The sequence below is a fragment of the Poecile atricapillus genome, chromosome 1, assembly GCF_030490865.1.
Source record: "Poecile atricapillus isolate bPoeAtr1 chromosome 1, bPoeAtr1.hap1, whole genome shotgun sequence".
Classification (NCBI taxonomy): Eukaryota; Metazoa; Chordata; class Aves; order Passeriformes; family Paridae; genus Poecile; species Poecile atricapillus.
Genome location: NC_081249.1, coordinates 176,526,941 through 176,553,203, shown reverse-complemented (window position 1 = coordinate 176,553,203; position 26,263 = coordinate 176,526,941). Strand labels below are relative to the sequence as shown.

Here is a 26,263-nt window from a genome sequence, read left to right as displayed (position 1 = left end):
TGCAGGAGGGACCTGATACGAGACTGAGTGAGCTGAGCTACACCCCATGACAAGGACTTTCTGAATTTGTCATCTCCTCAGAACAGTGAGAGGTTTTATTGTTTAGCATTATTCAATTTTTTTTGTTTGTGAATAATTTCCTTGTAAAATAAACAAGTTTTTTCTGCTTTTCTCCAAGGAAATCTTTTCCTGAACCGATTGGGGGAGGTGCTGCTTGAATCTGCTTTCTAGAGGGTCCACTTCGTAAGTTTCCCCTGAAATTTGCCCTAAATCAGGACAGGTACCATTTGCCTTTGCAAGCAGCTCAGTGTCACCAGAAACCCTCACCATATCCCCACCCACTCCTACATCACTGATGAAGATGCTGAGCACGGGCCCCTGCTCAGATCTCCGTGAAACTCCCCATTTCACAGCTCCAGTGCAGACTGACCACCCCAGTTTGGCCTTTGTGGTTTCTGTCTATAAACCACTGAGGTTTTTTCCATGGCTCCTTACTCCCCTCAATATGTTTTGATGAAGGATTTTGTCAGAGCCTTTGGGAAATCGATATCTCTTATATCCATTAGATGTCTGTTGTTCCACCACGTATTTGGCTCCGTCAAGGACTGTGGTAGATTTTGTGAGTTATAATTTCCCTTGCTAAAACCTGTGCCCTGTGCAGATGTTTATCCTCTTGTCCCTCCAGTTTCACAACACCATCCTTGGGTTTGCTGCTCCAGATAACCTGCCCTTGATATCTTTTTATCCCCAAACTGCCTCTGTGATTGTTGTCTCCCATTTGTTTCAACACCCAACAGGCAAGAAATCAAGCAAGGCAGGCTGGAGACCAGCATGGCTGAGGAGTGAGAAGGAAATGCACATCCAATGGAAGCAGAGACAGGTGACCTAGGAAGAGTACAGGGATATGATTTTGATGTTTAGGGATGGGGTTAGGAAGGCTAAGGCACAGATGGAAAAGGCCAATGAGAACCTGGTCTAGTGGAGGGTGTCCCTACCCATGACAGGAGGGTTGGAATGAGATGATATTGAAGATCCTTTCCAACCCAGGCCCTTCTGTGATTCTGTAATTTTACTCCACGTTTTGGTATCAACTCTAAGGATGCTCTTTCTTTACTTTCCCAACACTAGCTTTTCCTTTATTTCAATATCAATTTTTGTGCATACTCCATATGAAACACAATCACAGTAAATTCCTTCCTGCCTTTCAGACCTTCCTATATAGTTGTTACCAAGAAAGAAAAAAAAAATTATACAAGATGTAAATAGCTTGATGTCTTATCCAGGAAAAAAAATTAAAAAAAATTTACTTAAGGTAAAATGTTCCACGCTATTAATTTGATCTGAGTTTTGATTTGCACCAAGAACACAAACTGCTCCTTCTGCCATCTCATGCAGCGAGGTTATTCCCATGCATGTAGGAATCCAACCGTGTATCCAATTGCTGCTCTGATTCATGTGAAATGGGAACCCCTGGAAAATTAAATCCAAGCGGAGACTGCCGCATCCCGAGAGGCCTCTGCCAGGCAGCTGCGACACAGATCCCGCATGTCCGTGTCACCCATGTCGCCAGCCGGCTGAAACTTTATCTTCGCCGCTCGGCGGGAGCGGGACCCTCCCGCCTGCCCTCCTCCTCCTCCTCCTCCTCCTCCTCCTCCTCCGCAGCACGGGCAGTGCCGGGCCCGCAGCGCTCCGAGCGGAGCGTCCTTGGTGCCGTGTCCCGGGTGCGGTGTCCGGGTGCGGTGTCCGGGTGCGGTGTCCCGGGTGCGGTGTCCCGGGTGCGGGTCCCGGATGCGGTGCCCCCGGTGGCGTACACCCTTAGCAGCATCCCCAGTGCGGTAGCCCCGATACGGTAGCCCCGATACGGTAGCCCCGGCAGGGCACCCCCGCTGGCGGAGCCCCCGCCCCGCGCGTCACTGCCAGTCCCGGCGGCGGGCGGGCGCTGACGCCAGCGCGCCGGGCGGGGCGGGCGCGGCCCATTGTGGGCAGGGGCCGGGCGGGCTCCGCGCCGCGCAGCGCAGCGCCGCGCCGGCAGGTACGGCGGGCGGACAGCGAGCCCTCCGCCCCGGCAGGAACGGCGGGCGGACCGCGGACAGCGAGCCCTCCGCCCCGGCAGGAACGGCGGGCGGACCGCGGACAGCGAGCCCTCCGCCCCGGCAGGAACGGCGGGCGGACCGCGGGCTGCGAGCTCTCCGCCCCGGCAGGAACGGCGGCCGCGCTGCGGTGAGTCCTCCGAGCCCCTCGGCGCTCCTCCCCTTTCGGTTCGGGGGGCTTTTGGCGAAGTGTGTTGCCCTTCTCCCGTACTCCGCGGCCGTGCTGGGGAGGGGTTCGGGAGCTCCGGCAGCGGGGCCGGGGCCGGGGCTTTTCTGCCTTTTCCCCGCCGTGGGGAGGGAAGCGAGCCCGCGTCCCACCCCGCCCCGGGCGCTGCGTGGAGCTGTTGCCCCGGGGGGAGCGCCCGGGCCCCGCTGCCGGCGCCCCGCAGCATGGCGTGTTCTCCGGCCCCGGCGGGTCCCCCTTCCCCGGCGGGTCCCCCGGCCCCGGCGGGTCCCGGGCGGTGCCCAGCCCCGGGGGCGCCGGGCCGGGGGCGCCCACGCGGGGGCGTGGGATGCGGGATGCTGCTGCTGCGCTGCCTTCTCCATGGCAACGCCTCCGGAGGCTGCTGCAGCCCCGGCGCCGGCTGGCACGGCGGCTCCCACCCCTGCGGCGACTCCCACACCACCGATGTGACCCCCCCTTGATGGGGCTCCCGCGGGCTCTGGAGGGGTCTCAGCCTCCTGAGTGCCTCCCCACAGGCACAGCAGTTTGGGGCCGCCCCATGGTCTGTTTGTGCCAAGCCGCTGGTGCTGGTGTCACACATTTTACTGCAGGCGTGCTCTGGTCCAGCCGCTGCTTTGATGTGGGAGCTGGGGCTGGGCTTTGGCTTGGCTACAAGCAGGTGTGTGGCTCAGGCACGAGGTGGGGAGGTCGGGTCTGTCACTGGCTACACCCATCCAAAAATTCTGGGAGGGAGGATTCTGGTCAGGGGTCTGTCTGAAGAAGGGACAATGCCCTTGCTGCATGGAGCTTGATGGTTGGCACCCACTGCCATTGGTGTGTGATGCCTGTGGTCAGATCCTGGTCTTTTGCTTGGCACAAAGTCTTCAGTGTGAACGGTGGGGTTCATCCCTGGGGTCTGCAACACTCATGGCTTTCACACCATGCAGGCTCGCGTTGGTGCTGGTGTGAAAGAGTCTTTCTGCATCTTTAAGTGATCAAGGTTAATTTAAGGCAAAGACGGATGATAATGTGCCTCCTGACAAAAGCCACGTGAACCGACAGGGCTGTGCTGCCAAACTGGGGGCGAGGGGCTCCCCGTGGAAATCAGAGGCAGGTGGAAGATCACGGGGTGCAGCCAAGTGCCATTTTCCAGGTGCTAGGGAGAGGGGAGCCCATGGCATAGGCTGCCCTGGTGGTTCTGACCAGGCCTGAGCACTGCAGATGCCTGGCATTGTACAGCCAGCCACCTTCTCCCGGTGGCACAGAGAGGGAGAAACCAGCATTTTCCTTTTTTTCCCTCTCCAGAGGTTGATTCTGATACTGCGTACAAAATCAGGTGCTGGTGTGTATTAATGCATCAGTGGTGAACTGTGGTGCAACCTTGGTATCCTCCCTTTCAAAATCATTGTATTCCAAAGCTATTGGCATTCCCTGCCTGCCTGTCTTTGAGTCCCATTAGGAGTGGATGGGTCCTGCAGCATCTGGTTCTTTTTCCACGAGTACCGGGGTTTGTTTTGGCGTGCATTTCCTCCCGAACCCCGTGGGTCAGACATCCACCTTGCTGTTCCTCGATTAATGAGTGACTCGCCCTGCCCTTTCCATGGCCATATGCCGGGACCTGCCCCTGCTCTGTCAGGAGCAGGAAGCAAAAGCCAAAGTCCACGATCTCTGACAGCCCAATGTTGTGTGACAGCGGGACAGGAGGAAGCAGTGGCGCTTCCTGGCTCTGGCCAGCGCTCAGCTGGTGTGTGTCTCTGCCGGTGGTGCCCTAACATGGCCCTGGGATTTTTTGGGTCCAGCCAGCCAGGCGTGCACCCTGCTCCATGTACTGGCCTCTGCCCCGGGGAGGCAAACAGGATGGGTGAGGTGTAAAATCAGCGCTGAATCCGCTCCCCTGGGCTTGAAACGGAGTCAAACCGGTCTTGACCTGAGCTGGCTCCTTATCTGACCCTTTGTTTGTGGCAGGGGTGCAGGAGGGAGCAGGAAAGGGACAGCCACGGCGGGCTGGCTCCTCCGGTGAGGACAGGCAAGACCTGGGGACAGCCGGTCTAACTGGATCACCTTTATCTCCCTTTGCTTCTGTGCTTTGTTTTGGTTCCTTCCTCCTCTTTTTCCCGCGCTGTCATGTCACAGCTGAGGAACCCAAGGCAGTGGGGACATGGAGCTGTTGGGCAGCTGGGCTTCCCACAGATTCTGTTTGTCAGCCAGCCAGGAGCGTGGCTCCTTTTGCTACATATTCCTATTTTGAATAGCAGAACCTGACCATCCCTGCTGGGTCCATCCCGTAAAGTCTTTGGCTGACACACTTGGAGCAGCCCACCACGTGCCCAGGTTGCAAACGTACCTGGTGCATTTATAACCTGAACTGGTTGCATGGGGATCCTGACAGATGCACCACCCAGAGCGGGTGGTCTTCATGCCCATCCTCCTCCTGCACAGACACCCACTGAGCTGGTCCTACACAGCCACGTTTATCTCTGAAGTATTAATAAATGAAGCCTGCCTATTTCTGTGAGCCTTTTTAAGAAGTTGTTGGGGCTGCCTTGAAGGCTTGCTCGGCACTGCAACTATTCCGAGCTTTTTTCCGTGTGTGCTCTAGCAGTCGATAAGCCAGGGCATCCAGCTGTCAGCTTTGGAGATTGCCAAAGCCTGCTCAACGACATTTCTGCAGGCTTCCCTCATAAATGAGGATTTTGTTGGACGCTTTGGTTTCTGACTTGATGCTGGTAATTAAATATCTTAACTTGGCTTCAGAAAGCTGCCACTGCTGTGGAGCGACTGGTGAGGCCATGTGAAGCAGGATGTGCTTGTTCTGCTGGAATTGAGTGTGACCTAACTATGAATCTTCAACCTGCAATTTATTTTCTTATAAAAATATATTTTTTTTAAAATATAATTAACACCCTTTTAAAGGGGAAGAAAAACCTTGTGTTTTACTGCTGTGCTGCTAAGCTTGCATGGACCTGCTGGGACAGCTGTTTATTTGCAAGTCGTGGCAGCTGAATGCCATAAAATTCAAATCATGTCCACGTTGATTTCCCCCCCCCCCCCCACTCTTTTAAGATAATCATATATGTACTTTTCACTCCTGCAACACAACAGATGTCAGTGCCATGCTGAAAAAAAAAGGAGCTGATCTGAGCAAAGGGCTGTAAATTGGGGCAGAAATGCTGAATGCCTCTTCCTGACTTGTGTGTTAGTTAATTTAGATGCTAAGTCACATAGATTTAGTCATTCTCTGTGTCTTTACCATACTATGAGATGAGAGAAACAGCTAGTTAAGGGTTGGAAAGTCATTAAATATTCCAGCAGAAGCTCTTCTGAGTATTGCATTAGTTCCCTCACCCTTCATGACATATTCTTTGCGCAACCTAAACTAGAGGAAGGAGTTTGGAACTCGATGGTCTTTAAGGTCCATTCCAACCCAAACCATTCTGTGATTCTGTGATTTCCAACTTTCTATTTAATGCAAAAATTAGAGGCTCCACAACCCCTTGCCAGATACATGTTGTAATTTGCTGTTTGCCTTTGATTCTTCTCTCCTTTCTTCCCTGACTGCGAGGAAAGCTGTGCTGGTGCCTACTTACCCTTCTGCCCTCTCAGGAGACCGTTTGCACTTGATATCTTCTGTCCTTGTGGCATGTCATAACATTGTGGAATACACAGGAGCCAGGAGTTCTGGGGTAGCACAGAAAATCTCAGCTCAGTGAGTCATAAAGCTTTCAGATCTTTGTGGCCACTGAGAGGAAAACCAAAGGAGATGGAAATGAGAGAAGCGGCCCTGGCACACCATGAGGACGCGGTTAGTTGACTGAAGAGTTTCAGAATCTGAGCTGACAGTGCTTTGTTTCATGATTGGTGTGGCCTGAACACCAGCCACCTGAATTATAGCAAATTAACCAAATTATCGCCTGAAGTCGTCTGAACATCTGGCCTGTGTTTTCCTCATGGTGGGATTGGGTGGGGTCATTCCCAAGGGTATCTGTCCCATCCTGTGCCTAGGTCTGGAGCAACCTCTGTGCCCTCACATGAGTCTCTGCTTGCCCAGTCCTGTTGGTGCTCCCTCCTGTGTTCACCCCCAGCCTTTTGAGGGGAGTTTATTATAAATGCATTAAATGGAGGAGGTTTGTCCTGTCTGGAGCAGCTGGGTGAGGAGGTTGCTCATGGTCCCTTCCTGAGTCAGCCAAACTGGATGGGGTGGCCCAGCCTAGAGACACTCACTGGTGAGTCAATGTGACCGTGACTCAGAAAGTTTCTCGATGTTCTGCTCCTCATGACTGAGTTGCCTTGAGAAACTGTGTTCAAAACATTGCCGTGACCCGCTGGAAGGGCGGTGCTGGGCAGGCGTGTTCTTACCCACCAGCTAGCTGCTCTTCATGCCAGTGCTGATGGGTGCAGATGCTGCTTGCTCTTCAAACCCCTTCTCTTCCTGCAGTACATGCCACTTGCTTTGCTGCTGCTTGGATTTTTATTTTTTCATATTTGGAGCTCGCTTAGAGACACGGAGGGAGCGCAGCCGCGCGTGGTGGCGCGGTTGGTGAGAGCTGATGTGGTGCTGGCTGGAGTCATCCTCTCTTTCCCAATCCAGAGCTCCCCGGCAGGGCCTGGCGGATGATTGAAGGGTTATTTGCCGTGCCAGACAAGTGGCTTCATGTTTCCCTTCTGCATTCCTGGGGCTGAGCACTGCATAGCGATGTGCTTTCAGCTACGTGCTGCTTACCTGAATCATGTCTCCCCCGTGCTCGCAGCCTGCGTGGAAGCTGGGGCTGTCTCTCCCTGTCCAGGCTGCTCTGTCCCTGTGCCACCAGTGCTGTTATGACAGGGTGATGAAATGAGGTGTGGAGGGTGTGGTGGAGGAGCCTCAGGAGTGTCCAGCTCCGTCTGCGACCGTGCCTGCTTTTACCACACCTCCTGAAGGAAGGTTTTCGGAAGCTGAACCCAGTGACCCAGTTACCGACCTCTGGGTTTGGGCTGTTGCCAGGAATTCTGCACTGAGGCTCCTCGTCCCCTTTTGTGCCGGCTCTGGGTGGAAAGCAGCCATGCCAAAGCTCAAAACAACTTGGTGACAGCCAGAGATTGGTGAGATAAAGAGAGGGGAAGGACCCAGTTAATCCACCTGGCCTGTGCCCATCCCTAGGAGAGCAGAGGAGAACACAGTGGGATCTCCTGGTGTTCCTTGCTCCCTGCTGCTCCTCTTTCACATGGGGCTTTCATCCTGTTTCCCGTGGCGATGGGCTGGGCTGCTGGCAGATCCTGCCTTGGGGCAGGATGGCAGGAGGAAGCAATTCAAAATTGTGCCATTCAGAGACAGGCTCTGGAGGTGGTGTGTGAAACACCAGCAGCTGGGCTCTGTACCAATATGCAAAACTGAGCTTGGCAGCTTTTAGGGAAGGCTCTGCAGGGTGTTGGTTCCTCCGATGGTTTGCAGGGGTGAGGACCGGCTTGCCTCCCCTCCTAGCGAGTGGGGCATCCTCAGAGGCTCTAGGGTCCAGCATTTGAGGGCAGACTGCACCAAGCAGGAGAGTCCTCACACTGTTTTTGGGCAGGAACACAACTGTCCATGTGCTGAGGCTGCAGGGCAGGGGAGCTGGGGCTGTGCTCTGCACCTGGCAGCCAGTTTTGTACCACTTGGGCTGGGAGGGGAGGATAGCACTTGTCATTAAAATAAAAAAAAACAACCCGGAGTCTGGAAATGGGGGATGCAGAAGGGCATCGTTCAGGGGTGGGATCTGCAGCTACTCAGCTCTGAGGTGTGAGAAGGAGAGTGCAATGTGTTACAGGGGAACGTGGAAAAATGTTTTATGTTGCTCAGATGATTTTCTAGCAGCTTGGTGCCTGTTACAGGCAAACTCTGTTGGCAGGCTTTTCTCCCGGCTGCAGCAGGGAGGAGGAGGAGGAGGATTGAGGAACAGTCCAGGGACCATTTCCCCCACCCCAAACAGGCAAGATTAATTGCTTGCTGTGGTATGGCCATGGAGGCAGTGCAGGAGATGTTTTCTGGCTCTGATGGTTGTGTGACATAGAGTTCAGTCCATGGTGGATCTGTCCTGTTGCTGCTCCTGAATGTTTATTTTGTCCAGACCTTTCTGAGGCGGAGCAGCACATCCATCTGACTTTTACCTAGCCATGAGGTGTGTTATTTTTCTTCTTTTATTTCTGAGTGCTTGTTCTTTGCTTGGCCTCAGCATCAACGTAGTGAATGGTGCTTAGAGGAGCTGTGAGCTCATGTCCCATCCTGGAGAGTCTGTGTCAGCTGTTCTCCGGTGCAGCTGTTTCCTTCGAGGACACTTGTGTGGATGGAAGTGACCGTAAATCTGTTTGTGTAAAGCTTCCCTGCCGTGAGCCCAGTCATCCTTCATGTTCCTATTGTTTCATGGTGCTGCTGCTCCTGGAAACCACAGAGCACCTTCTTGCCAGAGCTGAGGGTGGGGGAGATGTGTCAGGGAAGGTGCATACCCTTGTCGTGCCTGGCTTCCAGAGGAATCGCATGCAAAGGACGCTTCATTGGAGGTTTCCTTCCCTCTGCCCCTGAGGCACGAGGAGTGTCTTGGCTTGTGTGCCCAGCACAGGGAAGAGAGGCTGCTCTGTGCCTTGATACCAGGGTAAGCTTTCAGGGTGCCTGGTGTTTTTCAGCTGCCCTGTCTGCCTTGGCACCGCTCTCCTTGCATATCCCATGCGTTGCTTTCAGCTGCCGTGCCTCTGCAGAGGGACACTTGTGTGCCCAGCTTGCTCATGGACAGCCTGGTGTTGGATCTCATCCTGCAACACAGGAAAAAAGCAGCCTCCCCACGGTGCTGCCTCCTTGGGTTTGCTTCTTCCATCAAGCTCCTGCCCCGTGTCTCAAACTCCAGGTAGGGGACAGCAGGGTTAAGGCTGTCAGAGCTGGGGTGTTGTTCCGTGGTGCCGGGCGAGCGTCAGGCAGGAGAAAAGCTGAATGTGCAGATCTGCTCCTGGGTGCTCCAGTAAGTCATGCCAAGGACTGTTTGAGCAGTGCTAATCCCAGGTGCCTCTGGAGCAACCTTGTTTACAATGCCAGCACTTCTAATGGGTGTTCTGACAGAAACTTTACGCAAGCCATTTGCTCACCAAAACTCTCGGGGTTGGGGAGATTGGTTTTCAGACCCCAGCATGCCGTCTCCTTGTCCCAGTGTTTTGGAGATGCTCTGCAAAGAGACTGGAAGCTTTTTGGGGACCACTTGCATCCATTTATGAGCTCCATCTGTTTTTCCATGGAGAGCACTGCTGGAAAATTGCATGTGAAATAGCAAGTGGTTCTGGAGCCACGAGAAATCCCTGCCCATCACATGGAGCAAAAAGATGTTGAGGAAAATTTTTTGGAGCATGCTAAATATTGTAATCCCTACAGTCAGTCTGCTTCTGGGGCTGGGGCTTTATGCTCATCATTTTTTTCCCCATTTACTTATGTTTTAAATGCTGCTCTTCCACTTACTGAGTTCAGCAAAATTTGTCAGTTCTTAATTGATGCAGTGGTGATCATAGTTGTGTTCAAACTGCAGTGATGTGTGGCAGGCTGTGATTTGGGTTACCTAGTCATGAAATTGTGCCATTCCCTTAGCTGGCACACTAGGACTTACTTTACATCCAGGCTTTTAAAGCCATTCTGTAGCGTGACAGCTTTCATCCTGAGAAAAAGAGAGCAAAGAGGGACTTTAGCCTCAGAATTCTCTGAATTGATTTCCAAAGGATTGCTTGTAGTTGCATCAGAGGAAGCTTTGTTGATTTTGCTCTGGGGATGAGGCTGAACTAGGTGAGAGACGTGTGAGACAGTGGTGATGATGTGTCTCGCAGCTGTAGCTCAGTTGCCTCATGTTCATGTTTTTATTTTACCTTTGCCTTGTGGTTTGGGCTGTGTTTTTCATTTTGGTGAAAGTCAAACTGAGACCGTGTCTTTGGGGTCTGGCATCCCCAGTATGCCATGGGCTGTGGGATAATTAAGGAGGGACCCATCCCTGGGGATGGCAAGACCCAAGCTCCAGCTGCGGTAATGGGCTGTTACAGTGTCTTCTGAAATGTATGCCCTTACTCTGGGAAACTGACTCCAGGCAACACGGAGTGGGAACAAAAAAAAACCTGTGAAATATGGGTGCTCATTTTTCCAGGGGGGAAAAAAGCCAAGGAAAACATATCCAGCAGTCGCCTTGTCAGATATGTCACGGGAATGTCCTTATCCAGCCCCTGGGTTGGACTCAGTGCTGCTAATTACAGCTTGTCTTGCTGCTGAAAGGAAACGTTTGAATCTGTAAACCCTGGGTTTCCCACAGCAGCATTTTGGGACATACCAACCCCATATCCCCATGCCTGGAAGCTCTAGTCCAATGCCAGAGACTGGGCTGCTGTTTGCACTGAGCCTTGGATTTGTGAGCTCACATCATGGCTGAAGGTCTTGGAAAAACACCTCTCTTTCCCTGTGTGCTATTCTGAGCTCTCCTGCTCCAAAAGGTCCTGCAAAGGTGCACTGCAGCTCAAGGCACGTTGCTGTAAAGGTCCCAAGCACAGGACTGCCGTCCTTTCTGGCACTGGTTTTTGGCTCTGTCCTGCTGGAGGATCCGCAGCTCAGCTCTCCCTTGGGTGCAGCACTTCCTGCCCAGAGCTGGCCGGCCTTCAGGAAAATAAACAGGCCTTCTCTGCTGGAGCTGGGAGTCCCAGGCTGCTGCACGAGGGGAGAAGGCTGGAACCAAGAGACCTTTTCATCACCTGCCTCTACCTGTGCTGGAGCTGGGCTGTGTCTGATTTACAGCACACTGCATTCGGGGACAGCTTTATGTTCTTCCTAAATTCTCGTGTAGCTCCAGGAGGGGAAAGCATCCCTAAGCTTTCCATTTTGCACGTGGCTGTGTTCCTGTAGGGAGTCCAGCGTTACAGAAGCCTGTGGGATGCTGCTGGCAGGGCTGTGGTGTTGTGAGCCCATGGCACACACCTGGGCAGAGCAGCAGGGCAGGCTTTTACCTGAGCTTGTGGGACACTCAGTGCATTCCCAACACCAGCTCCAGGTTATGCAGAGCCCAGTACAGATGGATGTTCACAGCTTGCTAGCGCTGATCTAACCCCAAGCATATTAAAAGCCCATAGCACCGTGTCTTCCCCTTCCTCCTCCTGCTTCCTTCCCCCTCCTTTGGCTTTTCAACACCAGGTTTTGAATAAATCATCTAGGATGTGATCACACAGGAAATTCGCGAATTTAATTTTTTTTTTTTTTTTTTACAGCCAAGTTCGGAAGTGATTTCAACTCTCCAGGGTTTCAGTCCTGTGCTTTTTAATCACGAGGTTCCCCATCCTTTCTACTCTGTCACTTGTGACATGAAGTCTCCTTGGCTGTGTAAGCTTTCCCCCTGCTTCTGCCTGCCCACAGAAACAATGGCTGTTGGAAATGCTCTTCAAGAACCCGGAATGGCTGGGGATTGCCTGTGGAAAATGCGGATTTAATCTTTTTGTTGTTATTTTGTTTACCGCTTGGTTATCCTTTTCCTTCAAAGAAAAGCAAAGCCCTTGTTCTTGCAGAATTCACCACTCGTGATGTGTTCCTCGCTGGAAGTAACACGCTCAAAATCCTGCATTCCTTTGTGCATCTTTGCTTTATTTTCTTTTTCTTTGTGGGTGGGAGTTTAGGGAGTATAATGGGCAGATTAGCAACTGTATTTGTGGAGTAACCCATCTTTGTGCAGGTCTGGCTAGAAACCAATTAAGCTTGTCTTGATCTCTAAATGAGATTTTTGTCGAACGCCTCACCCAACCGCCTTCTGCATCCATTAATAGCAGGGTGGGATGAAAATAGCTGAACGAGAGAAGATCTCGTGTTGGATAAACACAGAGGCGTTGGCTGCGGGGAGGTTCCGGGGATGCGTGCGAGCTGCTGCCTCTTTGTGTGGTTGTTTTGTAGCTCTGCTTCTTGAAACCTGGGATTAGGAGCTTTTGACTGCAAATGTGCAATCCCCTGCGGTAGCAGGCGTGGGATTGGAGGGAAAAGCTGCTGGATAAAGAGGGAACATCCCGTGGACTTCATCAGTGTGCTGGCCCCCATTCCTGTGACATCCCTGGGTGTGTTTGTGTTTGGGAGCTCCTTGCGACTCTCAGCTGTGGGGTCCCCGAAGTGCCTTGGCCTGGACGGATCTGTCTGGTTTTAGGTTGTTGCTTTTTAGCCTGGAAAACCCCTGTGGCTTTCCAGGGGGACACAGGACCTGGCCAGGCTGGGGGTGTTTGCTGCTGCTGTGATGAAAACCAGTCCGGGAACGGCGCTTGAGTGCGGCGTTTTTGAAGAGAACCGATTAAGGAAAGATGCCTTTAATAAGCTGTGCCTTCGGGGAACCCTTCTATCTCTGTCCCAGACTGTTTCTGCATCAAGATAAGGTTGCAGAGCAGCTGGGTCTGTGCTTTGCTTTGGGAGTTGTAGGAGGGGGAAGGGCATTAGGATTTCTTCTAGGGTGCGAACATTCATTAGGATCACTTTTATTTGTAAAGTAGCTACAGATAAGCCATGCACAGGTGATACCTTCTTCCCTACATGCCTGGCCTCACTGTTACGGACAAATGATGGCGAGAGTGATGTCAGGGAAAGGGGGAAAGGAAAACACAGGGTGAACTTGCAGGGTGCAGCTGCTGCAGATGTGCTGTAACATGCAGCAGACCACCCTTCCACCTCGCTTGGTGCTCTCCTAGGGGTGCACAAACCAGCTTTTCCCTGCATGCCTAGAATTTTGCTCTCCATCTCCCCGCTCCCCAAATTCTAAAAGCTCTTGGGTTATTCATGGAAGTGCTGCTTTTTTTCTTCTCCCAGTGTAGAAGTGCCGAGTAAGAGATGTGGGTCTAAAGACATGGAATGATGTGCTGTAGCCCATGTGCCACATCAAGGAGGTCATGTTGTGGACCTTGATATTATGGCATGGCCAAACCCAGTCACTTTCTGTGCTGGGGAAATTTGGGTCAATTTGGGAATCCTGAATCCACAAAGATCTGGATCTGGATGAAGCAAATGCCTTCCAGGGTTCCATGACAACTGCAAAAGCCTCAGAAAAATCTAAAACTGGGATGACTGGAAGATGGTTTCAGTGCTTGGGTGGGAGTTATGGATAGAGGAGCTGGAACAACCTCCGGGACTGGTGCTGTTTTGCTTTTTTGGGATGCTTTTGACAGAAAGCTGCTGAGTTTTGATGCCAGTGAGACAGAAAAATACCTGGTGGCAGGGTGTCCCCCTGACTTCTTCTGCTGTCATGGGGCTGAGGCGGTTTGGTGCAGTGATCTGATGAGGCATGGCAGCTGTGCCCTGTGGAGATACCATCTCCTGGGAGGAAAATGTAAAAATAACCATGTCTTTGCGTCTTTGAGTTGTGTGAGACTGCAGCAAAGGAGGTGGGGGATGAAGTTATATTCATGGAAATTAGGCAGGAGAACTGAGTCTTTTACTGGGAGGCAGATCTGAAGGAAAGGTCCTGAAGACCATGAGGGAGGGAAATGTCCTTGCCCTCCTGTACTGTGCAAGGGTGCAGGGGACACAGTGGGGCTGGGCTCTGGGGTGGTTCCAGAGGGTTCCCCATTGTTCCCTGTCATCCTCTTCCTCACTGTGGGCTGAAGGAGGTGCAGCCCCATATGTGTTCCTGCACCTCATCCCATGCCGTGGCTCCAGGGTCTAGACAGGTGACACAAACCCTTGCAAGAGACTGTCCTGCCTAAGGCTTTGGAAACCTGTTGGACCCATTTTTCCACCTCTTTGCTTTTCAGAGCTTTTATGGAGCAGGTCTTTTCCTCCATGGGGGAGCACTAAAGTGTGGAGCTAGGAATAAATCCATGGGAGCTGTGATGGATGGCAGACGGGCGCTCCTGGCGTAAGCAGGCTCAGCTAATTTAATCTGCGGTGGACACGATCTCCTTTGTCTTCCAGTGGAGCTAAATATACCCTTTGGGTTGTGGTTATGGAGGCTAACTCCCTTTTTGATTATGGAAAACACACGGACATGGGATGCAGCTGGCTGCCTCTGGATGGAGCTGCGAGAAGAGCGGGATTGGGGCATCCCATGGCTGAGACTCTCTCCTGCTTACCTGTATCAGGGCCAAAGTGTGGGATGCTCAATGGGCATCTGTGTGGAGGGCTCCAGCTCCAGAATTTCGTGTGATGCAGGTTTTGGAAGCATGAGGGATTCCAGCATAGACATAAGATTTCCATTGTCTGACGGGTTTTAAAGTTTGGTGGCTGAGCTGCACCTACCTGGACATGGCTGGTGGCTTCAGGACAGAGAAAAGGTCCCTCTCCATCTTTGCATAATTCCCAGTAGCAGCAGTTCAGTATTTCTGGATGCAAAGGAAAATAAAAAGCTGTTGGTCAGCTTGAGCAGCAGTTGGAAGAAGTTTTACTCCTAGAAGGCAAAAGGAGAATGAAAGGCCAGTGGTGAAATTTAGTGTGTTAGTCCAAAGGTGCCACCTGGGAATGTGTGTGCCTGGGATTAGGCACAAGCTGTGTGTTGGGGGATGCCTGTTTGCACCCTCTTCTGTCTGTGCTGGTGCTCTGCCAGAGCTGCTGGATGGGTCTTTGGTTGCCTTATCTCCTGAGGTTTGTCCTGTGTGGCAGTATCTCAGATTCTTCTGTGTTTGGCCTCACAAGGGTCCTTGAAAGACCAGACTGTCACAACAACAGGTGAAATGTGCTGCTTCATCTTCCCTGCCATGCTGACCTCAAACCCAGTAGTTTTTTTCAGCCCTCACAGTTGCTGGCTTGAGAGGAGCCAGGAAAGCAGTTCTTTAGGAGAGCTTTAGGGAAATGTGGCTTCAGGGTCTCTAATATTGGCAACTTCTGAGTTAAATACCCTGTGTCAGCCATACAAGTGCCTTGTGCAGGCATTTGCTGGAGGCTGGCAAACCTATATTCCCCATTTGCTGCCCTAGTGTGTAACCAGCTTATCTCTGAGCAGCTGGATTTAACCCTCTTATCCACCTCTGTGCCAGCCCTTCACACTTTCCTGTTCCTCTGTCCCAGGATGTCAGAAAAAGCCTGGATGACTTCCATGGGAAATGGGTGTTTGCCCTCCCTATGATGATTACTTCTGTTATTTAATAAGAAACAAAACAAAAAGTGCTCTAGCAAACTCCTGGATTGGGATAATTAAGCCAATTGAAGTGTTTTAGTAAATGAGTTTCCCTTTAATTAAAACAAAAAATATATGTGTCTCATCATGGTTCCTAAAATAATGAGCCACTGGCCTGCTTTATCCCTGATTTGGCTTACAGGTGGAGAGAGGAGGTAAATTATCATGGAAGCATAGAATGTCCTGAGCTGGAAGGGACCCTTAAGGACCACTGAGTCCAACTCCAGCCCTGCACAGAACACCTCAAAAATCACACCATGTGCCTGAGAGTGTTGTCCAAATGTTCCTTGAACTCTGTCAGGCTTGGGGCTGTGACCACTGCCCTGGGGAGCCTGCTCCAGTGCTCTGGGGGAAGAACCTTTCCTTAATATTCAGCCTAAACCTCCCCTTACACAATTTCATCCTGCTCCCTCAGGTTCTCTCACAGGCCACCACAGAGAAGAGATTGGTGCCTGCCCCAAATTTTAGATAAAAGTAGGGGAAATCAGCTTCACCCCTGAAAGGTGAAACACCTCGTTGTCTTCTGTGCCAGTGCCTGAGTTTGTTAATTCAGGGAGGCAGAGAATAGCCCTCCAGGGGCAAGGCAGTTTGTCCTCCCTTTCCTGGTGTCTCTGGAGCAGAGCAGCACTCCACCTTGGGCCAGTTTCCAGCTCAGAAAGGTGAGATGTCACCTCCCTGCCCTGGCACGGTCCATAAGGCAGGAGGATGCTGGGGAGCCAGGAGCTGTGCCCTGGGGCTGGGAGGAGGCAAGGGACCACATCACACCGGAGATTGGGAAAGCCATTTGCATTTTATTCTGCAAAGCCAGTGTGGGAATGGCAACCCCTCAGCGGTGGGATAAGCAAAGAGATGTGACAGGTTTATTTATCAAAGTACCGATGGTGCCGAGGGTGTGTTTGGGGAAGGGGTGAGGCAGCGTGGCAGGGCGGAGGTGACCACAAACGCAGCTGTGTGTGCCCTGGTAACTTCAGCTCATTGCTGCCTCAGACTGCTGCCAGAGGTGCTGTACTCGTTATTAATCTGCTGAGATAATTGCAGTTTGAATGTTTCCAGCGGGGGAGTTCACAGGAGGCGGAGGCATTCCTAGAAGCCCTCGGTGGGTACCATCCTGCAGGCATCCAGCAGCGTGACTCAGCCTCTTGGCTGGGGATGGTTTAAAGTGGGCCTCGGGTTGGTGCTGATTTTCAAAGCTAATATGAAGACAGGGAGCACAGGCAGTGATTTGGAGCTGTGGAATAGCATTTTGAGATGTGATTAGCAAAAGAGGCAGTTTGGGAGTGGGGCTGCTGCTGAACCCACGGTGGAAGGGCAGTGCCTGACCCTGGTTTGACTGATGAGTGTGCAGGGAAGTGCTGCACGTGCATAAAAGCTGGGGAAATGTTTTGTGCTGGGGAATGGGAATACTTCTCTTGCCTTTTCATCAAGAAGCTCTAAAATGGCATCCAGCAGCTCTTCAGCCCGTGCCTAGAAGCCAAAGCCAGGTGCATGGGATCCTGAATGAGACACGAGGACATCTGGATATTTATTTATATTTGAGCTGCATTTAGCCACTGGAACAAGCACTTGCAGAAAGTGGCCTTAGCCTTGGCTCAGCATCCTGCATGCAGACCACAGGTAGCCCTGAAGGGAGTTTGAGCCTGATGAAAGCACATTAAGCCACCAGTAGCAAGAGAAGCAGATAAGATCAACAAACTGCAGTGATTGGGAGCCCCATACTCCAGGAGAAATCACTTTCAGAGCAAACACTTCTAATGCAGCTTCACAGGGTTGGGAGAGGACAATGCAGAAGAGATCCTAATGCATCTGTGCCACATCTCAGCAGGGAGACAATTCCACCTCCCTGTTCCACAGGGAGGAGACCCTGGAGGGGTGCCTGGGGAAGCTGTTGGGGGCAGCAGCCTCTGTGTCCCATCCCACCTGGTGGCTGCAGCCCTGTGTAAGCCAGCAAGCAGGTTGGATGGAGCTTGTGCAGATGAGAAACCGATGCTGAGCAGTGTTTTTTCTTATTTGCTTGCAAAAATCATGGTTGGCTCTGCCTGCTGTGGGGCAGAGAGGTGGGGACCAGGTGAGATGTGACACAGATCTCCACTGGCCTCTGTGTTGCCCTCTGCCAGCCCCCCAAAGCCTTGTAAGAAATGTCTGCTCTGAAAAAGTGATTTCTTCTGGAACGTGGGACTGAAATGACTGCAGTGCAACCTCTCACTGCCGAGGAAAGTCCTCGTTTTGTCTTGTCCCGTTGATCTGAATGAAGTAATTTATAAGGACATTTTCCATGAATCAATAAATCCATGCTTGCTGCTGTGCCTGGGAGGTTTAATTTGCTCTAGATACTGCATGGAGTATCTCTGTCCTGAATTGCACTGTGAAGTTCTGCTCTTTGGGAGAGGATGAGGATACAGCTGGATCCTCTGGGAACATGCTGCCAGCATCTGATGGTGCCCAGTCCCTGTTAACTGAGCACCTCCTGGGGTGGGATAAAGTGTTCAGGCAGGGTGTAAGAGCAGTAGTTTCCCTGTGTGTGGAGTTTGGGGGCTTAGTCTGTTGTGCCAAGCATTTCCCGATGTTACAGATCTTGGGGAAATTTAAGCAAAAAAAAAAAAAAAAAAAAAAAGAAAAAAGGAGGGAGTGGATCATTGGCTTTTGAAGGAGACCACAGTGCAGAAATCTGGGTTACAGGTAGGTTTTCCTTCCACATCTCTGTGTGATGCTTCCTTTCTAGAGGAACTGAAAAATTCCTGTTGCTCTGTGCCACCTCCCATTCCAAAAGCTGCTTTTTTGAGCCCCTTGGAAGCAATGCACATGTGTTTACAAAGCCTGCCACTGGATCTGCCTGGAAAAAGAGGGCTCAGAAACACAGCTCTGCTACACATGAGAGAAGTCAAAGGTAACCCCAAACCTCCAGTCCTGAGCTTGTTTCCCTTGCTTTGTCTGAGCACTGTGGTCTGGTGAGGCTGGAGCTGTGGTCGTGGATGGATGAGGAGACCTTGCTTTCTGCTCTGCACTGGGGCTTTGGGGTTGTTCCTGGCCTCTTCCTGTGCACAGTGGGTGTTTTGAAGGCCTCTGAGCTGGTGGGGCATAGACTGGATCAGCTGTCCCCATGAGCACCTCTCCATCCTGTTCCACCTGCCTGGCTGAGCCCCCAAGGACCCCTCCACTTCTCCCGAGCTGCTCCAAAACCATTTTATATCTCTTGGAGGTCAGAGCTCAAGCTGGAGAATCCAGAAACGTTCCTGGAGCCAAAACACGCCATGGCAAGCCGGGTATGTGCCTGGTCTCTGCTTCTCATTTCCTTCATTGCTGTGAGAGCAGTGGAGCTGCACATGGGGTTTCAGCAGGGTGTCCCCTCTTTTGTTCCTATATATTGGAACAGTCTGTGCATGTGGTTATATTTAAAAACAATATATATATATATATGTTTCAGCATGGCCATTTGTGAACTGTGCCCCTCAGGACTGGTCTGGTTGGACAAAGGAGGGATGTATTTCACAGCTGCCTACCTGTTGCACTGGCAGCTGTGTGATGGTCCTGCTGGTCCAGCCTTCCTTGCACTTGGAAATACAGGTGTTGGCAGGCAGTGATCCCAAACCTGCTCAGACCCAGCTAGGAAGGCTCCTTTTGAAGTGAGCAGGCTTTGGGGTAAGTCTGGCAGCACCAGTGGAGAGGCTTCATTGCTGGTATTTTTATCACAGCCCAAGCAGGCCCTTCCATGTGTGCCCATCTTGCATTTTCCATGCCCTCTTTCCCACATGCTTGCTGGTGTGTTGGAATGGAACAGATGCAGCTTCTGGTGGCAGGGCTGGATGTTGGGCTTGTTGCCCATCCTCTGGGACAGCAAACACAAGGTCAAACGATGGCTGTGCCAATGGCAAAGTGGAGCAGCCATATAAAGTTGTCATTTTAAATCATTGCCATAATGATTTCTGCTCCCTTTCTTCCACCCCTTCCCCATGTTCTTCCCCGTCACCATGTCTTTCCACACCCACAACCTGGGGGCTGCCTGGATCTCTTCAGGATTTATGCTAAAAGGGAAGTGTTATGTACGTAATTAAACCGTCGTATTGCTGGATGGAAATGGGATTTGGTGCTTACCGCTGTGACTCTTTCTCATGCATGAGGGTGAACTGATTGATTACTGAGGTTTGAGATTAAATATTCCCGTGAGCTTCACTGGCATTTAGCGTGGTGGGGGGAGGGCAGAGGGAAGGGGTGGAGGGGAATTATGGGTTTCCTCCAAGGCAAGGAGAGTATGGGAATGTCTGCTGAGCACATCGCCTTGTCTTGGTCTGCAGCATTGGCTCTAAGACCCTCCTGGCACTGGTGTCTTGGGCACCAATAAAGCAGGTGCCTCACTCCATATCCATGATATCGTGGATGGGCTGCTGGTGGACTTTGCAAGTCCCTCTCACTGCTGCCTTGAGCATCCCATAGCATCCTGCCCAGTCTCCGTGACTCGGCTGCATGCCCACCTGCCCACATCTCATTCCTGGCTCGCATCCCTCCCAGCCTAACAGTGGGGCAGACCCGCTGTCCCCGCCTTCCTCCTTAGGAGTGCACCTTATTTGTTTATTTTCCTTAAATTCTTTCAATCCAAAAACCCCTCTGTGTTTGGTTTCGATGGGAAGGGAGGAAAAACCCCCACGCGCCGCTCCTCGAGTGCGTGGTGGGTTGGAGACGCTGCTTCCCTTGAAGTCTAATTTTAGCTGAAGGCGACGGGATCCCTCCAGGGCATGGCAGAGATTTCCTATCAGCTGCCTAGACCTTAAGAAACAACACACACAAACAAAAACAACACTGAAAAGCACTTGGGGTTTATTTGGGTGAATTCTTTCAAAAAATGGGTGTGACTTATTTTTCTTTACGAGCATTCCCTGCGCACGCTGGCTTTGTTCTGCAGCAGTCGGGTATTTCAGGTCTTCCAAGATTTAATCAGAATAATTAGTTACTGTCTGTTTGTACCTTCTCTTTCTGTTGCAGGGTTACCAAAGGGCGTATTTATCTTCCAGAGGGCTTCCTAAGTGTCGCTTAATCATTAAAGCATCCGATTTCCTCCAAGTTATCTGTCATGAGGCTTATGTAAGTAAATAAATAAATGAAAGCAGGGAGGGTGGGGATGGTGTTGGTGGATTCAGCTTGAGGGGGGGTGGGTTGTACAGATTTTTCCTGATTGTCACGGGTTTAATTGTGAGTTGCCTGTGGTTCCCAGCCCGTCATGCGGTGATCAGAGGACTGAGTGTTTGGATTGGCGCTGAACAACCCAGCCAGTTTAATGAGGCTGCTCTCAGCCAAGCCTTCACCCCGCTAAACTGGCAAGAGCTGTGTTGCTCCCTGTCATTTCAGGAGCAGGGGGGAAAAAAGGGCCTTACAGGAATGAAAGGCTTTTGCTTTCACTCGCACAGTTACGGCTTTGACTCCTTAGCCCATTGGTATCCCTTATAAAAATCACAGCTCTGTCTGGAAATAAGTTACAACTGTAAGCTTGTCAGGATTGGGAATCAGCTGTTTTTCAGCCTGTATTTGCATGTTTGGTTTGGGAAGGGGGACTGTTAATGCACACATTTCCCATCTCTAACACAGGAGATGAGAAGGACACGGGAAGTCACTGCAGAGGAGGGTGGGAAGGCTGGGAAGCCTCGCAGGGAGAGCAGTGAGGTGCTGAACCTGGCCCTGGTTCATGCCTGAGTGAATTGTGGGATGTTTTCCCTTCAGTGTTTGTCACCGAGAGCAGATGAGTGGCCCTGTTCAGGTGGCAGTGTGGGGCTGGACAATTTGCTTTTTTCCCTTTGGTTTCTCTCTCTTCCTGAGCTGGTGTGGTAGGGGTTGGGTTCTGGGGTGCTGGCTTGTCAGCTGCCTTTGCTGTCTCATTCATCATGTCCAATGTACAAACCCTGGGAATGAGGGTTTGAGGTGCATGCTGCTTCCCTGATGGGTTTAGATGGTTTTAAATCCAGAAGCAGCCTTTACCATCAGTTTTTCTGCTTTCCTGTGTGAGAAGGAGCATAAATTTTTGAGGTTCTGAGCCCTTTGTGGGGATACAGATGTGCAGCTGGGCTTTGTTCTCCTTCCCTGGGAGAAGCTCATGAAAGGGAAGGGACACTGAAGAGGATAAGGTGAGACCAAAGGGGATCTCAAGGGCTTTGGTGGCATCAGGGAAAATTGCTTGTGTGAAGGTTGAGGTTGAAGTCCATCTTCCCTCTGTGTTTGTTGGAGGAGAGTAGAGATGAGCCACGGTGATGGGGTATGTGTTGGACTCTGCTGTGGCAGAGCTAAAGCTGGGCATGATCCCCACATGCTGTCCCAGCTCCAGAGTAACAATTTGGAGTTACAAAACAAACTGGTAAATCCTCTGTCCCCTCTGGGACCGATGTGGTGGCTGTCACAACCAGCACCGCGTTGCCAGTGGCCTTTGCTCGTTCTGCTCCGGTGTGCGTGGAGGTGGGAAAAGTCCTATTTGATGGAAATACTCTTAAGAAAGCCTGTCAACCTGATTTTTTCCTTGATGTTTGCCCAGCTGGAAAGCCTGGTGGTGGTTCAGACAACACCTCCTGAAGCACTGGGAATGTGTGATGTGCAGCACAGCCATTGCTCCTGCCTGGCACGGTCCCTCCAGCCACAGTGAGGGGTGCAGGAGGGGGTGGCAGGTCTTTAATCCCCACCCTGCTGGTGTGTGCCTGCCTGCTTCACTCAGCCTTTCACAGATCCACTTGGTTTGGGCTGAGGGAGAGGTGGGGAGGAGAAGCAGAGCTGCTGGGAGTGGAGGAGAGTGGAAAGTGTGGAGGGGAAGGGAGGTGACAGAGTGGTGGAGAAGGATGCTGGGAAGAAAAGGAGATGATGTGGCTCATTTGCCTGGTGCTTTAGAAGTTGCTCAGTTAAATTAAGTGCTCACTAGGGAGCCTCATTTGGCTTTTAAATAGCTTTGGAGCATGTGAATGCTCTGTGTTGCTCTCTTCTTTCTTCAGTGTGAGCCACCTCCTGTCCCTATCTCTTTGAAAAATATCCTGTTAAAAGTCTACCTTAGGATGTGGGAAGGGAGGTTTGGTGGTCACCTGCTTTCAAAAAGCCCTTCAAAGTTCTCTCCAAGCTCCTCATCATTCCAGACCATCCATCCTTTGTTTGTTTCCAGTCTGGACACTGTGAGCCTTGGTGATTGTGGCTGACCACAGGTTCCCTCTCCTGCAGAGGCCACAACATGCCAGGAGCTCTGGTGTTCATCACAGCGCCAGCTGGTCTGGGATGAGCTGGCTGGTCTTCCACCACCTCTCCTTGAGCATCCCACTTAAAGCAGAGGATGATGCCCCTTTGGCTTTCCTGTTCTTTTGCAGGGCTGTGTATTTCTTCTTCCAGCCAGCTGAAAACCTGCTCCAAGAGACTGGAGAATGATTTTGTCCCTTGGTGCAGAGCTGGATGTTATTTGTGCACTTGATCATCCTGCTACCCGGTAAAGGAAATTCATCGTGCTTAGTTTTATTTAATTTCTCTAGAAAATTAAAGCCTCTCAAGCTGTTTCCTTTTCTTTGTCTCCAGAGTAACACACTGTGATGGAAGGTGCCAAAGGCAGGCACAAATCCTGGGGATGGTGAACAATGTTTGGTCTCCAAAAAACTCTGTCTCAGTCAAGGATGGGGAATATTCCCCACACCATAGCCACCTGGGGGGGTTCAGCTGTGTCCCCCTGGGCAAGCAGATCGTGGCCACCAGGTGCCATTGAGGTGTCCCCAGATATGGGGCTCCTTCCCTGCTCTGGTCCTTCACCATGTGCCCACCAGCCACTTCCAGACGTGGTGGGGGAAGTTTTGGGAGGAGCACACCCCGTTTTCCTCATAAAACTCCAAACAAGAGGCTTGGCCTGGTTTAGATTTTAAAAATAACTTGCACATTTGGAAGCTAAAGTTTCAGAAGGGCTCCAAACGGGATAATGGCTTTGATCGTGACAGTCCAAGATCAAGGGAGGGCTTTTTCGGTTTGCTGCATCAGCTGGAAAATATATTGTAGTGTCTAGACTTTATCATCCTCGAGGAAGGCTCTTTTTCCCTACTCTACAAAAGTTCTAATCCAAAGCCCATGCACAGTTGATAGGAGGGGCTTTGATTGTGTCCAGGAGCATGTTGAAAGAGGTGGAGATGAGCTTTGGACTTTGAAGGACTCAGACCCTGCTTTGTTTCCGATGAGGCTGTCGGCACGATGGAAGTTGTGTCAGCAGCGGGATGGGGACCAGCTGTGTGCCAGTCCCCCCTCCCCAGAGCAGTCAGCTCCTGCAGCTGAGCACTGCTGAGACCTCAGTGCTCATCCTCTGGCTGCTGTGCTTGTGGTCAGCTGCTCAGAACAGAATCTCCCACAGCTGTCTCAGTTTTCTCTGCGTAATAACCATAAACGTTTGATGGCGTGTGGACAGGACTTCAGCATTTTTAGCTTGAAATGTAGAAAAGTGTAGAAAATGTATGGTTTTCTCTCCTTACCATTCTGTAAGTGGGTTTTAATTTTTTTTTAAAATAATTTTGCTGAATTCTTTTATTATTATTATTTTTTTTGTAATTCCAAAAGAGAGGCAGGGAAGGATCTTCTTAAGTTGCCTGGAATAAACTCAAAAGCCTGCTGAGAATGTGAGGACATCTGGCCACATGTATTTATAGAATCATTAAAGTTGGAAAAGTCCTCCAAGATCGTTGAGTCCAATCTTTGATCAAACACCATCTTGTCAACCAAACCATCGCCCTGAGTGCCACACACAGTTGTTTCTTGAACACCTCCAGGGATGGTGACTCCACCACCACCCTGGGCACTCTGTCCCAGTACTTAACAACCCGTTCAGTGAAAGAAATTTTTCCTGATGTCCGACCTGATCCTCTCCTGACATAGCTTGAGGCCATGTTCTTTTGTCCTGTGCCTTGTTCCCTGGGAGCAGAACCTGAGCCCCAGCTGGCTGCACCCTCCTGTCAGGGAGTTGTAGAGTAAGAAGGTCCCTGCTGAGCTTCCTTTTCTCCAGGCTGAGCCCCCCCAGCTGCTCCTCATTAGATTTATTCTCCAGACCCCTCTCCAGCTTCCTTCCCTTCTCTGGACAACTTTATGTCCTTCTTGTGAGGGCAGTGCTCAGTACAGAGGGACTAACTCTTCCTGAAAGCCCAGGTAGCAATCTAGCTCCTCGTTCACATTGGAATATTCCCTGTGGGGGAAGCAGAGGCAGTTTTCCTTTGAAACACTGTGTTTTCTGTGCAGGGCCCTGGGTGGGGGGGTTTTGGCAGGTGTGTCACTGGCAAAGCCACCAGCAGCCATCTCCTTGGTGTCTCTGCTGCAGCACACCATGATGCCACGCTCAATGCCCGAGGCTTTGGAGGGGTTGCAGCCTAGTTATGAAAGCTTCATCTGGAAGCTTTGAGAAACATTTGGAAATGTTTTGGAAAACATTTGGATCGAGGATGCCGTAGGTCTGTGCTTGGTTGTTTCACTTTGCTTTGTCCTTGAGCAAGAAAACTGTTGGCTTTCTGTTTTTTCCTTTCCATCAGTTATTCTTTTAGACAAACTTATTTCCAGGGATAAATCAGAGCAAGTGCCAGTGTGAAAATAGTTTGTGGTGTAACATGGTACTAAAATTTTTCTGGAAGGGATCTTGAGAGGCTACCTTGTCCCCAAGGGTAATTGAATACACTTACCAGTCTGGAAAGGGATCGTCTTTGCTGGGAGTTGTTTTGTCATAAATTATCTCAGGAGCAGAGGCAAAAATCTACCAAATAACACTGTCAGTATATGTGCATGAGCCTTCTTCAGTTTATTCAAATCATTTGCTGAATAAGTGTTGAAAATTAATGCTGGGTTTGTTCCCAGAGCTATTCAAAGTAATATTCCAGAATAACCTTTTCCACCTTGGCATGTGCCAACATACTAAAAGCCTTATGGATGAATTGCAGTTACCCACAGTCTGTATTTGACATGGAGCCATCCCTGTTTTGCCCCATTTCTGAGACAACCAGTCACCAGAAGTTCCACTGGGATGAAGAGCAGGTTTTTCTCTTGTTTCTTGTGAATTAGTTGTGACTTTTCAGTTTTCCAGGTGGTCACCAGCCCTGTGGAAATCCACAGCAGCCTCTCCCCTTGACATCTGCAGCCTTAGATAAAGCTGTGAGATCCTGGGCAAGAATCACTAGAAATCCTCATCTGCTTTGAGATTGAGCCAAGTGATGACTTTCAGTTAATTTCTCCTGCATCTTCCTCTGTCCCAGCTTTGTATCTTGAACGATGAATAAAAAAAAATAAAATACCAAAGAGCTCTACTTTAATGCCCCCACCTTTTAAAGGTGCTGCAGAGCTCCATGGGGTTTTTTTACCTTGCTTACAGCTCCCCACTTCAGTGATGGAAGGTTCTGAAAGAGGTTCACCTGGAGCGAGCTGGATGCAGGCTTGTTCTCCAGCCAGCATTGCGCTGGTGTTGGAATCCACACAGCCCAGATGGTGACTGGTTTTCCTTCATCTGCTCCTTTTCCCAACCAGTTTACAGTAAGTGATAGGGGAATTCATCCATCTTTGGCTGTGGGGAAGGCTTGGCGAGCCCCCCTCGGCCCATCTGCACGTTTAAAGTGAAGATGACTGGCATCAGCGTTATTGTTTGGCCAAACGTACGCGGGGATATCACAGCTTAGATTTGTTACAGATGGGTTTCTGGATATAGTCTAAGGCATTCTGCCAGCCAATTTTATATCTGTGTAAAAGTGATTGGCATCCCTATAAATAAAGCTTCTGTGGGATTATAAATCTAAATATACTTATTCATTAAATTATTTTTACATTTCCACTGGGTTGTCATCCTGGCTTATCATAAGCAAACCGTGCTCTCTGCCTGTGTGTTATCCACAGCTCCAGCAATGTGGCTTCTGAGGCTTGGAAATATCTTATCACTTGTGTGTGAGCTATCCATGAGCCTCTGTGCCATG

General features: G+C 50.9%; 1 protein-coding gene across 1 annotated transcript in view; it reads left to right on the top strand.

Moving 5' to 3' along the window:
- The first annotated feature begins 1,965 nt into the window (after positions 1-1,965).
- DAAM1 (dishevelled associated activator of morphogenesis 1) overlaps positions 1,966-26,263 on the top strand; it is a 90,266-nt gene continuing 65,968 nt past the window's right edge. The window contains exons 1-2 of the mRNA XM_058853138.1: positions 1,966-2,220; positions 20,319-20,417. The gene's annotated coding sequence lies outside the window, so the exon portion shown is untranslated. The remainder of the gene's footprint in view (positions 2,221-20,318; positions 20,418-26,263) is intronic.